This window comes from Polypterus senegalus, chromosome 2 (genome assembly GCF_016835505.1).
Source record: "Polypterus senegalus isolate Bchr_013 chromosome 2, ASM1683550v1, whole genome shotgun sequence".
In the NCBI taxonomy this organism is placed as follows: Eukaryota; Metazoa; Chordata; class Cladistia; order Polypteriformes; family Polypteridae; genus Polypterus; species Polypterus senegalus.
Genome location: NC_053155.1, coordinates 215,638,836 through 215,654,168, shown reverse-complemented (window position 1 = coordinate 215,654,168; position 15,333 = coordinate 215,638,836). Strand labels below are relative to the sequence as shown.

At 34.7% G+C, this 15,333-nt stretch overlaps 1 protein-coding gene across 2 annotated transcripts in view; it reads right to left on the bottom strand.

The window, feature by feature from the left end:
- Positions 1-14,246, bottom strand: part of LOC120523727 (ETS-related transcription factor Elf-1-like) — a 72,515-nt gene extending 58,269 nt beyond the window's left edge. The window contains exon 1 of one of the 2 annotated variants that reach the window (XM_039745296.1): positions 14,163-14,246. The gene's annotated coding sequence lies outside the window, so the exon portion shown is untranslated. Of the gene's footprint in view, positions 1-2,290; positions 2,440-14,162 lie in introns of those variants that run through there. The other variant, XM_039745297.1, reaches the window with a different exon arrangement.
- Positions 14,247-15,333: the final 1,087 nt, after the last annotated feature.

Genomic DNA, 15,333 nt, shown 5'->3' with positions numbered 1-15,333 from the left:
GTCCTCTAATTGGACATTTATTAAACATTGGCTATACCTTGATATCCTGTCAATGAAAATGGCATTTGTGGTGAAGATAAGACACTGTCTTAAGAAAGTGAAATGCCCCTCTTAAATAAAGTTGGCTTAGTACCAAAATTGATAATTCTCAGATTTTTTACGATTGGTGAAGAGTATTATCCCTTTATTATTTAATCCCAATAACTGATCCCCCTGGACTCTGTATGAGGTCATTTCTTTACATATCCTTATGTTCAGGAGCTCCAAAAATATGTTACCTTTATTTAAATGATGAAATAAAGGGGATCCATTTAAAAATATTCCAAGGTTACATTTTTGCCATACACCTTATAATGTTATCATAGGTTTTGGTTCATGTGCTGTACAATCAGATGGGTGGGTGCAGATAATGGCTAGATCAGGGATTCTCAATGTCGGTCCTGGGGACCCCCTGTCGCTGCAGGTTTTTGTTCCAACCAGCTTCTGTTTTTAATTGAATTCCTGGGCTAATTAAGTGAACTGATATTTCCCAAGTTCTGTGTTTAGGGAACAATACAGAAATTAGAAAACTAAGTTTACTAAAAAAAAATTAAAAATATTAAAATGTACCAAGCAGTTATATAGGAATAATGTTTTTTTTTTCTTTTTAACAGGATTTTCATCTTGATTTTCATTCTACTTTTCTAGGTGTTCTAATTGTTTAATTAATCCATTATCCATGTCTTATAAATGTAAAAATCATGCTGCTGTGCTTTTCTGAATGTCGAATAAAAGAAAAAAAAAACAGCTAATTAAATGAGATCATTGTTATCAGGTGTTGTCACTGATTAGGGATCTGGTTGGAACAAAAACCTGCAGCCACAGGGGGTCCCCAGGACTGACGTTGAGAAACACTGGGCTAGATGGATGCCTTAAGAAGTGAGAACTAGGATCCTAGACATGAGAGCTAGAATCCTGTTACCAATGCACATTTAAAGAACAGAGTTTATTAACCTGTATTAAATGACATCCCATGAATTTCAGTTTGATGCCATGTATGGACAGCAGCAGTAAAATAAAAAAATCTTATTGTTTTATAAATATTTAAATTTAATATTGTAAGCTGGGATTGTCAGTCCATTGTAACAAATTAATGTTAAAATATAACAAAAAACTTGATATACAGCATTCTTAAAAAACTAAGGCTTTGGTCCCTAGTCAGTTCACTGTACAATGTTTGCACATACTCATTTTGATGGCATGGATTTTCTTTGAGCACAACAGTTTCATCCCAAATCCAAAAGACATTATTATTTGGTTTTTTGGCACGTCTATATTGCCGTGTTATGAGAGGATGCAGATTTGTGCCCCATCTAGTGTAGGCTTCTAAAGTGCACTGTATTAGTTCCTGCTTCCCAAGAGCTGTCAGGGCTAAAAGTTAGACTAGGAAATAAATAGTGTATAACATTTACAGTAAACTGGGCCCTGAGTTCAGTTGCTTCCCTGTCCATATTCTCTTGGCATTTCACTAGATGCTAAAGTTACCACAGCAAGTGTGACTTTGAGAATGTGTATTAATGTCAGTGTGTATTCCATTTACTATTTGATCATGCCTTACTACAGTTAGGCTAATCTCCCTGCAATTCAGTAATATAAAAATCTGACTGAGTGAATGGATGTTTCATGGAAATAACCATTTAAATAAGTTTGCATTCTCTGCGGCCAATGTGTGTTATTGTCAACTTTGATTTTAGCAGCACACCTTCAACTTGAGTCATCATACTAGAAGTAGTATATATACATGGGTCCACCCAGTTTCTGCAAAATTCTCCTAAAAACAAATTATTTCAGACTCACAGTAAGTGAAGGGTGTGTTGTCCAAGGTGTACAGTGTGATTAGATGCTATAATATGCCACATGCAATGCAATGTTAAAAAGGTTGTAGTGAAAATCCTCCTTATTTATTCCATAAGGGCTGGAACAACACTAAGAATGCACAAAAATAAAATAAAATAAAAAAAAACAACAACAACTGAGTTATTTACTGACAGAAAGCTGCCTAACTAACTATGGAGAGGCAGCTTGGCAGTTTACCAGTATCAGTACTGGCACTACCTTTCATATTAACATTCTGCCTGCAGAAAAACGATGCGATTGCATGTGTCAGACCTTGCCTGGGGCTCTTCTTAAAACCATAATGTAAACAACATTCTCAACAAAGAGTAAAAAAACAAAAATTGTCTTCGGCCTACACATGTATGCTAAGAGCACTTTAACTTTAGCTATTTACATTGGTTTATTTCTTTCCTACCTGAGCATGAGAACCAGTGTAGGTGCTGGCTTTGTCTTCCTCGTTGTACTCCTGTCAATGTGTAACTCTAGATGGCAAAGGATAGTTAGAGATGGAGAAGAGCTGCTCTTATTTATTACAGCTAGAAAATCCAGTTCTCTCAGATTGTTTCCTTCTCTGCCATTCTTGCTGAGGGATCAGATTACAGCCCAAACGTAATGAAGGCACCTTGCCAACCAGCCAAACAGATACACACCTGGATCTGCCTACCTCTACTGACTCAGGCTGACAAAACCTTAACCCTTTGCCTGCTATTTCTAGCACCAATATTCATGATGTTCAAATGTTTAAATATTGTTAGACACCCCAAAGTGAAGTGTAGTTTTTTCCTGTAATACAAAACTAGTTTTAAAAGAACAGAAGTCCGTTTGTAAAAACATATATATATATATATATATATATATATATATATATATATATATATATATATATATATATATATATATATATATACACATACATACATACATACATACATACATACATACATATATATTTAAATGCTTCTAGCACATATATTTTTAATTTCCTATATAATGTTAATAGCTTTTTATTTTCATAACTTTATGGTACCAGGGCATTTATGTTCAGGCAACACTGTATGGTGCGTTATTAAAAGGAAGTGTCATCCTGACTTTACAGTGTAATGAAAGGATTATTTTTAACTGGTTGCCTTATGTGTTGATAAAGATGCATTAGCAAATAAAGGTATATGGTACAATTGGTGCTTGTATGTTTTCTGTGTATACTTTTCTTAACTTACGTCTTCCATGACAGCATTTCAAGAAGCTGGAAGTTACCCTGGCAGTATTAGGCATAAGACAGAAAGCAGCCTGAGCGATACTCACATGCAAGACCACTCACTATAAGTGAAAGACAACCATGTTTTACATTTAAATAGTGAAATATTCACAAAAGTTCTTGCTTTTACTAATCGTCACCATATAGGGGTCCTAGTATTTCCCCATTTGGTGTTCCATGTGCAGTCAAAGGAAAAGAGTTTGACAGAGCACTTTGATGTATGTAACTCTAAATATCAAACAAAGTGAGGAGCAATGGAAAAGGTGCCAGCTAGGAGAATGTATGGAGATGACTTGTCTGCTTTATGAACAACATACTGTAGATGTCAATACTTCATACCCAGTATCTGCCTCAATACTCCAGGAAGTAGAACTATTCCTAGTATGAATAATACAATAAACAAAGTTGACATGAAATAACATATGACAGTGCACACTCCACACAGACAGTGACTGGGCTAGGAATAGTTCTACTTCTTGGAGTATCTTTTTTTTTTTTTTAGTTTGGGACTTTGTTCTGTGCACTCAGTAGCTCACTGTCTCAGAAAACAGTTATCAAGTAATTAACACCTCAGAGCATGCATGATAAAATGTAGTATTTGCACAGGTTAAAATAAGAGGTTTTACACATTATGTTAAAAATGTTATGCAAATGTTAAAATACAGTAAGAGGTTTTATATATTATGTTAAAAAGTTACTATTTTTCACACAGGCACTGTTGTGGGAAATTAATTGTCATATAATGTAAAGGGCTACTGTATATTTAACATACACGTAAATAAATGCTAATAGTGAAAGTATATTTTATAGGCATATGCTATTAGGCAGAACTAAGAAATGAGCAGAGGTCAGTGATAATTATTTTAGTATAACGTGTCATTCTAATAATATATGGTACAGTTACTCGAGTATGGAGTTTTCTGTATTAATATGATGTTTCCAAGGTGGAAATTGAAGCCTGTTGAAAGGCAAAGTACTCATTATAAAATAAAATGTTGCTGCAGAAGTGGGTGATATTTTCAAAATAAAGATGAAACATTAAAATACAAAAAAGCATATGAATTTATGAAACAAACTTTTACTTTATTTAAAAAATGTAACCCCTCTGCTTTAATTTGGACTTGTCTAAATAGAGAATCTCTCAGTTCTCAGCTAAAGATAATTCATGTGTAGCTGTTCTCATTTTAAAAACCTTTTTGGTGTTTTTTTTTCTTTTTGTTAAATGCATATGGTACACTTTCAAGCAGTTATTTTTGTAAAATTGTATTAGTATTGCAGGTCACCATAGCAGGTGCTTTGTTGCAGCACTGTTTGTAAAAGTGTAAATGCAACAAAGCTAATTAAACCTCAGAAGACCCTGTGACATATTGAAGGGATTCAGACTCTCCTGTCTAAGGACTAATTAGTTCATTCATACAACAGGGTCCCTGATTATTAATCTAGCAAACTACATATAGTGCCTTTAACAAAGCAAACCATCTCAGGCTATTAAAAAAGCAGACGGGATTACACAGTTGGAATTGAATTATTCTGAAACTACCAAAGGAAAAAGGAAAATATGTTTGTAGCCAATCAAAAATGCAAGTGAGAAATAGTGAGTTTTAAGGAATGTTAAATTGTCACTGATAGAATCTTTTATTTATATTTTATTATATTACTGTATTTGCATAAGATTGGATTAGTGTTAAGATTCATATTCATTTTGAAATTTAAGTTTCCATTAATGGAGGCTTACTTTAAAGAAGATCAGTACATATCATATACTGTACTAAAATGAATTCTACTCATATGATTAAAAGGGACAAGCATGTTCAGTTTAGGAAGAAATACATTTTTTGAGGGGCAGTGTAATAAAAATGTGGAAAAGAAACTTTACTGTTAATTTATTTGCATTAGGTAAACATGCATGATGTTATAAGCAATACTTCATGAACAGTTTGCTAGTGTCATTTATTTGTGTTCAGAACCAACATTTTCTGTTATTAGGTTGCAAGGAGCTAGAGCTTATTCCAAGAGGATATCACTCATAAGGCAAAAGCTGGCCTTGTATGAGATACCATATAATCGCACATAGACAATTTAAAATTGTTAGTTAATCTAGCCTGCACACTTTTGGGATGTGGAAAGTCAACAGAGACTCCACAGAGTAAGCATATGCATATACAGACAGTGATTAATTCATGAATCATACTGAAGTCTCTGGAACTATAAAGAAGTGACATTAAACAGAACTGTATAACATCATTCTTCTTTCTACTTATACAGTGTTTGCATCAAATTGCACTACTGACACTGTGTGACCATGAGCAAGTCACTTGACCTCATTATCCTCCAATTGGAACACCAAAAGAATGTAACCAATTGTATCATAAATGTTGCAAGTCGCCTTGGATAAAGGTGTCAGCCAAATAAGTAACTGTAAATGTAAATGCATCTGACATGTGATTAAAAATTCAAAACACAACAATCTAGTTATGCTCACAAAACAAGAGAACACTACAGTAGTTATCAGACCTGTCCTGCTTAAACAGGTTCCTCTGTCACTTGTCCTTCCCTGTTTCTTTCTAAGTTCTTCATCTCTGTAGTAACTCTTACTATCTATTTTGCAGCTGATACTAAGAAAGATAAGATTCTACAGGCACTTTATAGCTTGTCCTAAGGTCACTTACAGAGTCAATAGATAACTGTAATCTCCAGCAGAGTCACGCAGTGCAGCTTCCTAGCACCTCATATTGTGTATTTCAAACTTCTGAATTTACTGTATAATATTTTAAAAGTTAGCCAGCCAGGAATGTCTTCTTACCATAGGGCTATATAACTAGCAGCCTGGAGGCCTGTGTCCAGCTGCCATTCCCCCGAAATATCTGTTTTTGTTTTGAAATCTAAAAGAGGATCCCCTTTTCTGCTTGCTTTACACACACACAATTATTCAGTCACTTAATTTTATATAACACTCCTCAGAGAAATATCTTCACAATAAGAACATATACAAACATCATTAGGTATGGGATAAAACAATATTTGAGGAGTCTGCATTAAAAAAAAATAGTACTGATTACAAGAGATTGACAATGTGAGTTGTCAATGCAGCGTTATCAGAATCTATCAAGTTGATAAAGGTGTTTTTATTATAGAATACATTTACAGTAACCTTCAGGGTACTGAAACATAATATAATATTCTCAAACCCCATAATTCATTCGTTATCCATTGGGCGCTGGGGCTATCCCAGCAGCACTTGGCAGCAAGCAGGAAACAGGCCTAGATAGAGTTCCAGTCCATCAGAGGGCTAGCTTGTGCACACTCACACTAGGCCAATTTAGAATTGCTGATTAACCTACAGCTCATATCACTGGAAGTGAGGGAGGAATATCAGAGTACAAAGAGAAAACCTACAAAGTCATAGGGACAAAATGCAAACGCAACATGCATAACAGTTTGGCTTGGGATTGGAACTGAGGATGTTGGATCTGCAAGGAGGCTTCTTTATTGGTCTCATAGATTTTAAAAATAAAAAATACATTCTAACAACATTGTCTGTTTTTCTCTCTAAATTTGCTCAGTCCACATCCCATATTGCTAAAGAAATGAGGTATATGGCTAGTGATCAAAGGTGTAATTTTGCTACAGATAGAAACAAAGTTTAATAGACCTACAATATTACTTCCCCAGCTACTGTCCTGTAGGATATTAATACCTGCTAAAGGCTACAATGTGAGGCACTGTCTTGCAACTTAATAAATCCTCTCTCTTTTTAAAATGTTCCAGCCATTCACAAATTTCCCAAACTGCTTATTCAGTTCAGGCCCATAGGGGCTTATGAAGTTTTTAAAAATATTATATGTGCAATGTAATGATGTATACTATACATAAATAAGACTAAATATCTGTGTTTTTAGAACTATAATGCATAATATTGAAGCAGTTTAAAAAGACTGTGTTCATTTGGTATTACTCTGCAGATAAAAAGTGGAAAAAACAAACCTAGTCAAGTCTGCCTGTGAGGAGGTGGTGGTGGGTGGGGGGATTTGCGGATGGTGATATGGTTAACTCTACAGTTTTTTCTTTACATGCCTGTTGCAATGATGCAACTTGCAAATGTAAACTACTGAGCATATTGAAAACTTTATTCTAAAAAGGGCAAGTTGTAGTGTTGTTGCTACTGGTTCTTAGTTCCTTGTTCATTGTAAACATTATTAATTCCACATATTTTTCACACATATTTTACTAACTCTGCATTAGCACGGTTGGAGATCAGTTCTGTTCTGTGTCACTGTTAGGCACCTGGAAGACAGAAAATGATTCAAAGAACTGAGAAGTGAGTGGACTTGAAGAAAATACTATTTTCTATATTCTCTTCCTGCTTTTGACTAGTCAGGATTACAACAATGAGCATGAGGCAGAATTTAACAATGGAAAGGATGCCAGTGGGTTAAAGGATGCTCACATACAAATCTTCAAACTGAAGCCAGGCCAGTTCTGAGTTACAAAACAGTCTGAATGCCTGCCTTTTAACTGTGAAAAGAAACCAAAGTACTCTCTTTAAGTTGATCTTCAATATTGTACAATATTAGTCTCCATATATGTTTATTTCTTGTTTCAGCTATAAAATTATGTTATTTATGACACAGTAGAAAGTGGTTAGCACTGCTTCCTTAAGGATCCAGTGTCTCGGGTTTAAATCTCACATTTTGTCTTATCTATTTTAGAGTTTGCATGTTTTCCCAATGTTGGCTTGGTTTATCTTAGGGTATTCCTGTATTCCTCCAACATCCCAAGAGATGTTTAGAACTGTCAAATTCATATCCTGGAGGATCTTGGTGGCTGCAAGATTTTGTTCCAGCCAGATTTCTTTATTGCAACCCAATTATTGTTGTGAATGGAAAGCAACTTTGTCTGTTTTTTAGTTCACAGATTTGGTATGGTTTCACAGTTTTGCTGTTTTGACTTTAATTCAGCTGCAGAGTCTGTGTTTCTCTTTTTGTTTTACTTTGGTGTTAAACAACTGAGTCATTAATACATAAGGACTCAAAGCTAATTTAATCATATTTGCAAGAGAGTATGGCCATCATAAAATATCTGTTGCAATTAAATAGTTTGAAAGTAATAAGAGACAAACATTGAATGACTGATAAGGGTTAATGTGCCCCAGTCTACAAGTCATTATGATGATTCAGAATATGAAAATTAGACATGTCTGTTGTGGCACAGTAAAAGCACTAACAAGTGATTCAAATAAAACATTTCTTTGACAGCAAAGATTGTCATTTGATTAACAAATCGGTTGATGTGAAAACCTGCAGCACTGCAGTCCTCCAGGAACAGAGTTGGAACGCACTAATGTAATGTTAATATGAGTTTTAATAATGAATACATAGGTGTTTGCATAAAGCAAACAAAACTTTAGTGTTCTGTAATATCACGTTGTCTTCTTCTTAAATGTTACTGCTATAATTAATACTCAGGATGTCTGTTAACAGAAAGTATGCAAAAAATGAATGTGGAGTAGGTATAACAGAAGCTGCAGGTGGTGTTCAGCACTTTGTTTGTTACAGGAAGTGAGCTACATTTAATAAAGAGGCACTTTGCATCTCTCAGCTGCATGGTAGTGAATGGGAATTAATTATTCTGGACTAGATGACCTCTTCTCAGCAAATAAACCATACAAGTATTAGATTCGAACATGGCACACTGAAAACAAAAAGGACAGTGAAAACTTAAGGCACAAGTAGTAATGCAATATAAAATTTCTTATTTTAAATTCCTCATTAACACACTAAAAATGTACATGGGAAAATATGTTTCCTACTTTATAAATATAAGTTACTACTGGTCATGGAGCTACACAATAGTGGAATGGCTGTTAGAAGGGTTTTTTTCCAAGTTTTAAAGGCAATCTTTTAAAGTGACTTGTGAGTGCAAGTCTCTTTTTACCTTCGAGGTTAATTTTACTAACGTCCTATTCTAACATTTTTTCTAACAAATTGATATATATATTGCTTACTCATTTCGAGGATAATTTTTTCTTACATGACTAATATATTTTTTTTCCAACTGGAGCACAAGTTCTTCCAGCAAGTGCATAAGAGGGGACTGAACCACAATACCATGACTTACAATCCAGCACCTTAAAATTAAGGGTTAGGGCTTTCCTACTGAGCGAAGTAAAGCTCTGAACAGAAATACAGATGTTAAAATCAGTTCTTAATTCTATGTAATTTTATTCAGATATCCTTATATTTTTCCCAGTCTTCACTATTACAAGATGATAGAAAGTCAGAGCATTTTCCAATAGCATTGAACACAAGAGAGAAACCAGCCCTATATAGAAAGATTTTTCATGTTCACCTCATGGCTGCTGGGGTTTTTACCTGGTGACTAAGTTAATACCAAAACCTCAAAGTTGTCCATGGTGAGCTAAGTAACAATAATAAAACTTTAATTGTATGGATAAGTGTACACTGCAATGCACTGGCATCCTGCCTTCCATTGACATTGCCAAGGGTATTGCTAGAAGTAGTAAAGAAAGTTTAAAGAGGGGTTAATTAAATGTCAACATTAGAATCATTTTATTCAGTAAGTAACATTTTTAATATCCACGGAATTTGGTGTGGTGAATTAGATATAAATATTTATGATCATTTACTAATAAATACAGTGTAAAATAAAAAAATATCTACATTATAAAAGAACATATTTAACATGATCACATCAATACAATTGTAAAGTATAATTTCTGCTTCACATGGAAACAACTTACATAAACATCTTGTCCTTATATCCTAAAACAAAACATTTTTGTAATAAGTGCTGGCTTCTGTGAGAGGAGCCTACTGTGATTTCCCTATAATGCTCCTTTTTTCTGGCTTCATACAGGTCCTGGACAACAGGCAGAGTACAGCTAATCATTTTTTTGCACATTGAATATAATGTGCTCCAGGTCTGTGCAAACCAGGTAGTTATGGATTTTGACAGCATGAATTTAATAATACCACTATTACTATATGGGGTAGGCTGATCTTTTCAACTTTCATAAAACATAATTTCCTGAGCCTTTTTAAAACAGTGGTTATCTACTTGATTACTCAACGTTTTCATGCAGTTTTTTTATACCAGATGAAGTATTTTGGAAAGTCGTGTTTTATATACCTATGTTTTTTGAGCATGACAGCAAGGTTAATGAGACTGCACTTGCATGATAATGGAGACGAACAATTAGAAAACAAAAATTGCACCACAAACATTTGTCATTGAAAAATGTCCTAGTTTTCAGATGCCACTTCACTTTCAAAGAACTGACAGCAGAGGCAGGTGTCTGCACTATCACTCTAAACACTCTGCAAACTAAAGAATGCTCATTTTTGATTCCTTTAAATGATATGTGTTATGATTTACTTATAGCCAAATGCTGAAATGCTAATATGTTTGCTTTCCCAAATTTGATTTTGGGGCCTTCTATCTAATGGGAGATGGCTACAAAAGGAATGTTAATTAGTCTATGGCAGTATGCCTGGCAACCTAAATAATACAGATACAGATACTTGTCACTACAAGATTACAGGATAGTTTTTTTATCTACAGTCAGCACCTTTGCCATCTTCAGCTTTCATCTTATCAGTTGTCAAAATCAGAGCAGTGTTAGTTTTGCTAAATTCTTAGATAGGGGCCATTCTATGAGAATCTTATTAGATGTTACATACTGTACATACGTAACAGCAATTAAAGATATTTGGGATAGATTTTCCATGTGTAATGGGTGTCAACAACACATTTGTTGACCCATGGCATCTAAACACATACGGCATAAGCACCCATCCCGGCCAAAAAAGGGACAAGGCAGGAACCAGATCTGCATGGGATGCCAATACTTTGCAAGGTGTGCTGTCTCATGTTAATCCCATTTAAAGTCACTTGTCCCTTGTCAACAATATGTCTTTGAACACTGGCAAAACAGGTACTCTACCCTGAAATGTCACTATTAAATCAAGGTAATTATATTCCTAGTAAGGACATGTGTTCTCCTGAAATGATGGAAAAAGAGCACAATTAAAAGAGATTAAGGTTTCCTTAGAAGAAAAAAAGCTTCCATGTAAGGCAGAGAAAACAGCTAATATTTTGCCTTTGTAATATTTTGTACTGTATAACATATAGTGGTGTTTTCAAGTACAATGCATAGGTTTTTGAGCCATCAGACTTATATGTACTTAGTCTCTCAAGTTTCAGCATTGGATTGTGAACAGTTACTGGAAGGACAGAAAGCAAAGGAAGTGAAGCATCAGATAGGCAAAGGGGTTTCCTGCAAAGTGTTTTGCACATTATGCGGTTGAAAAAGCAAGCATAATTTTTAACTCATTAATAAATATAGATCATTTATAAACAAAACAATCCTTGATCTTAATTTGCGAAGAAACTATTAAGTGCAGTATGTGCATATGTCTTAAAATGTAAATTTTATAATTTCTAAGGTCCTCTTTAAATGATCATGGCCTGTAAAAGATTGGTATGTCATCTAGTTTTGGTTCCTATATTCCATCTACTGCTGCCAAAATAGTTTACAGCTCCCAACAAAAATATAGTAAAAAGTGTGCAGAAAATGAATGGATTTTGAAGTACTAATCGACTTGTATGTATGGAATATGTATGTGGTATTCAGCAAAGAACTCCTGAAGATATAACTCACTAGAAATCCTGATTTATTTTGGTAAAAAGTGGTTTCCATATGTTTCTTACCCTTATAAGATGCATATCCATCTATTTATCAAACCAGCTTATACCATTACAGATTTGTGAATGAACCAGGTAATAACTGTCAGACTAAACATTGATTCAGCAATTGTTATTAGCACAAGGGGATTGCAGAGTGTGAGAGAGTAGCTGAGGAGAATGATTAAATATCCCGTCCACCATAACAATGATTAGAGAGCTCATGATCAAACTAACAGAAAAATGCTAGTCTTTTTAATAAATAATAAGGTGAAATGTTAGCATTCAAATTAAAAATATCAGGAATTTTTGCTAGTAATACTTTAGACTCTCTCTGATCATGACAGTCATACTACTTGTAAGAAGTGTCTAAGAAGAGTGAAATGAACTCGAAGGAAGGTCAGATCTGACCTGTTGGCCATCTATTATGCTCTAGTAAGTCTCAAGATGCGTAAATTGAGAGTCATAATATATTGTTTGAATGTTTTCGTGTATTTAAATATTTTATTTTTTAGCATAAAAAATCATAAATAATTTCTCTAACTATCTTTAGTCATTAGATTTGACAATTCAAATTCACTGAGATTTCTGATCTTTAAAAAAGTCCGAGTCTTTTGTATACTGTTTGAAGTTCTTTACTTCCAGAGTTTTTTTCATCTTGATGTATTGCTTTAAGTGTAAAGGGTGAGTAACAGAAAAGTTGAACTTTGTGGCTTCCCCCAAGTGGCAGGGTAGCCTTTGTGGTTTCGTAAGCAAGCACTTCAGTTGAGGCAGCAACATAAGGCAGGGTGCTTTTTTCCAACCTGAACAGCAGAGTACTGTTTCAGGAACATAAGTTCAACTCTGAGCCTTATCACTTTTTATGTATATTTTACTACAAACAGTATACATAAATGTCCTCACCCACTCACATTCTGCTCCATTTTGTGTGAAACTATTAATTCTCTCCAAGTCTGTGTTGTTTTTTTCACTGAAAGTACTCTAGTTTTTACTGAAGCATCTTAGGCTAATTAGTAATTCCAAGCTGTTGAGTAAGCATAGACTATATGTGTGTGAGTATGCACTGTGAAGGACTGGCATCCAGTCCAATGTTAATATCTGACATGTGCCTGGTGCTGGCAGAATGGGTTCTGGTCACCCATGACCCTGAACCGCATAAGGGAGTAAAGAAATGGATGGACGAAGTTAATTGGTTAAAGTGATTGCTTACCTTCCCATAAGCAGCATACTAGTTTGCAAATACAAAACAAGCCCCAACACAGCTTATTATTTAAAGGAATTTATAAATCTAAAACAAGCAATCACATTTCAAGCACTGCATCAAAATCATGCAAAACAAATACAAATTTTTGTCCTCTATTCCTCTCTGAACTCAATGAAAAATCAAGTTTAGGAAGGTAATTCAATAAATTGTAAATGTTTTGTACTGTTCAGGTTTACGTTGCATGTTTGTCCCCAGGTTTGTGATTTTAATTATTATTATGAGTATTTCCTTTGAAGTCAAAAATAATTTGAAATGCTCAGCTTGTCTACTGCTGATGTTTTATGCTTGTTTCACCTACAGATGTTATATTGTTGTTAATCTGCTTGGAATGCACATGGGAGATCTTCAGATATGACACTATATCAAAAACATTATTTCAGTTTAAGGCATTTCATTATTGCAGCACTTAAAAAAGCAAAAAAATTATTTTTCTCTTTGCACACAACCCCCACTCTTCCCTCTTCTGGCCATAATTGTAAAACTCAACTGTCACATGAACTGTTGCTCGTTTTATATCACACAACAATCTCAGCATGCCAAAGCTAGCTTCTGTTGCAGCTGCTACAGATGATGAGTACAGTTTGACCCCCACAGCTGCAATTAACCATTATTTTCTCTCTTCTTTGAGAGTGGTAAACTGGGTAATGGCATATTGAAGCTTAGTACCTCATTGACAAAGAAATAAACAAGCATCAGTGATGAGTATATATGTGTAGCTGCACTTTATGCCTATCCTAGCTGTGAATGCTTCCATCTCTAGATAATACAAGATATTATAATTTGTAAAACTATTGGAGGAATGTTGTTCTCCCTAAGCCGTGTCTACTGTCCAGCAATGTGTGCACCAAATGATGCACAAATGCCCACAATACCCTTAGAAGTAACTTATATTAACATTTTTTCTGCTTATTTTCACAGGTTGCTGTTGTCAGCCTACGGTATTATTTTGCCGATATGTGCCTCTGCACAACTAAAAAAAATAAAAAAGCATAAAATCTGGATTCAGGATGGTTTTAATGAAGCTAAAAAAATAAAAAAAAAAAACTGGCAAGAGCCAAAGCCTACCTTTAACACAGGCCCAAATAAAACCCTCAGTCAGTGCTTCGCCTTGAAACGACTAAATAAAATGGCTACTCTACTGTGGGGAAGTGCTACCTCTTTGCCTAATGATATGAGTCATAAGCAAAGAGAACTTGTTTTTTTTTTTTGCTCTCTCTCTCGAGACACGCCCATGTTGCTTTAGATTCAGAGCAGATTAAGCAGGTGTGCAGAAAGCCAACAACAGGGAAGACCAGAAAAAAAAGTATGTAAGCTGAGAGCTCCACCTCAAAACCAGAAACAAAAATCCAAGGAGCGCTATAATGGGGAAAAACAACATGAACTTCAAACCTCATTACAGCCTGCAGGTCTGGTACAGATAAAACACACCAAAAGCTCACATTCAGTTCAGGAACAGTAACCAAACCACAGTTATTATTAACATTTATTTTAAGAATTGACTAGATAAATGATTAGGCTCCCTGCAAAGCTATAATGAAAACAGTGACATCAAAACATACAGACATTCACTAAAGGCTGAACATTCTAATACTTTGAAAAAGAATTTGCAAAATGTTGATTGCAGTACACTACAAAACTCGTGATTATTGTGCCATTCGTCCACTTTTTAAAATCACATTTTCCATTACAGTTTTTTGTTCAGTTTATTCTTATTGAATACTATACCAATTATGAACCCAGCAATCTGTGCAATTACTACACATACTGTCTAACATGAAACGCAACAGACAAAATACATAATGCTGAAATATAAACAGATAAATATCATGCAATAAATGTTTGTTCATGTATATGTATATACCATGTAGTTTTCCAGCTATCACAAGTCAGCCGCATTATGTAAGTGAGATTAGAAAGACAATGGAAGAATAATAGCTATGGTTAATCAAAATAATTATCAGTTAAAAAGCAATATAAGACAGCAATATGAAAGAGCTTAAGCAGCAGCCATAACTATGATATGTTAGGTTAAAATAATGAATCTTCACCCTTGATTTAATTGATGAGACGAATTGGCAGGTTCAGCTTTGAAGTTTGGCTAGTTCAGCTTTCAATGAAACTAAAGTCAGAGCATCATGTGATAGGAGCATTACCTGCTTAGGCACTGAGGCAACACAGCATGTCCTGCAAAAGTCTGGCGGCACATCTAGGACTGGTTGAAGCCTTGTGTTCATTA